Here is a 1,776-nt window from a genome sequence, read left to right as displayed (position 1 = left end):
AGAGCAACAAATGTTGGAGAGGATGTGGTGAGATAGGAACTCTCACCCACTGCTGGTGGTCTTGTATATACATAGAGCCACTGTGGGAAGCAATCTGGCGATATCTAAAGTAAATGGAAATTGAGCTACCTTATGACCCAGCAATCTTTCAGTTGGTCAGATACCCAGAAGAAGTAAGAAATAGACCTCAACTAGTCTTCGGTGCTCTGGCTTATTGCAGTACAATTCACAATTGCAAAGAGCTGGAAACAACCTAAATTTCTAATGATAGACAAGTGGATTAGAACACTCTGGCGCATACACACAACGGAGGACTATGAATCCCTAAGAAACAGTGATGAACACACGAAGCACATTGTCTCATGGGAAGAGTTGGAGGAAATTATGCTAAGCGAAGTCAGCCAAGCACAAAAGGACAAGTACAACATGAGTTCACTGAAGTAGGTCTAAGCAACACAATGGGATCAGAAGAAAAACTACTCGGTACATAATTTACAGGTTGAGGGACAGGCGCACAGGCAGGGGACAGACCATGCCCAATGATGCATACAGCATACTAACATAAAGAAGAAACATGAGTGAAGGGAAACACAGACAGTATAAAATATGAAAATAAAAATAATTTACAAATTATTGAGGGTTCGCGAGAGCAGGAGGGTGGAGGAGGGAGGGGGAAAAAGAGGAACCGATACCAAGGACTCAAACAGGAAGAAAATGTTTGGGAAATGATGATGGCAACATATGTACAAATGTGCTCGATACAATTGATGTATGGATTGTTATAAGGGCTATAAAAGTCCCCAATAAAATGATTTAATAAAATTTATAAAAGGAAGGCCTTGAACTTGAGGCCTTGGGAGCAATTATATTTCCATCTGTGGGAGTGGGGCAGCTGTGCTTTCCCTTCCTCCTGCTGCATGAATATATAAATATGCCCACGTGGTCTTGTAACTCTTGCCCTGGGCTGCCTGAGGGGAGTGCATCCTGCCAGGAGGAGACAGGGGAAGAAAGCCCCCCTTTCTTTCTCTAGGCTCAGACCCAGCGAGCCCAGCAAAAAGCTATGGCAGCCGGGGCTCCCGAGGGCTCATTCTGCAAATGCTCAGTTAGGATGTCCTGTTGTGATGCTTTAGGGAGAACACACAAGCCAAACCAACGCATTAGAGTGGGCAGCAGGGGCACACTGGGCTCTCTTTCAGGAAAGCGTCAAAGGGCTTCAGGAATAGAAGACAAGGGTCCCAGGACATGAGCACAAAGCATCAAACGGACAGGCTGGCTTTGCTCTTTGCCGCTACCGCTGTCTATGACGATTTACACACTTGACCTGGCTCCATCTCAGCAGGCCCTTGGGAGCCAACTGCAGATGGCCAAGGCCACACATCAGTGGAGTCAGCTCAGCTCTGGTGAGATTCCCAGCCGAGAGAGTTCTGGCGGGTCAGGTCTCTTCTCTGGGCCTCAGTTTCCTCATCTGTAGAAGGGGAGAAGGAAATCTCTTTTCAACGGGTGGTGAGAATTCAAGATCATGATTGGCAAGTCTAACTATCACCTAGGAGAGCTTCAAGGATGCAGGCGTCTTCCCACGTGCCTTCATCTGAGAGGACGAAGACAACGGAGAAGACCTACCAGACACAGCCCTGTTTCTGGGGGGCACAGGGTTGCCAACTCCAGGGCAATGTGTTTAGATTTTTAAATCATACCTCCTGCTGTGCCAACACATTTCCAGGCAGTTTCTCAGACACCAGGCCTGGTCTCCCTGCTCCCCCCCCCCAGCCCCCCACC

This window comes from Tenrec ecaudatus, chromosome 16 (assembly GCF_050624435.1).
Source record: "Tenrec ecaudatus isolate mTenEca1 chromosome 16, mTenEca1.hap1, whole genome shotgun sequence".
NCBI classification, from domain to species: domain Eukaryota; kingdom Metazoa; phylum Chordata; class Mammalia; order Afrosoricida; family Tenrecidae; genus Tenrec; species Tenrec ecaudatus.
The sequence above is the reverse complement of the archived record's forward strand: the minus strand, read 5'-3'. Positions refer to the sequence as shown.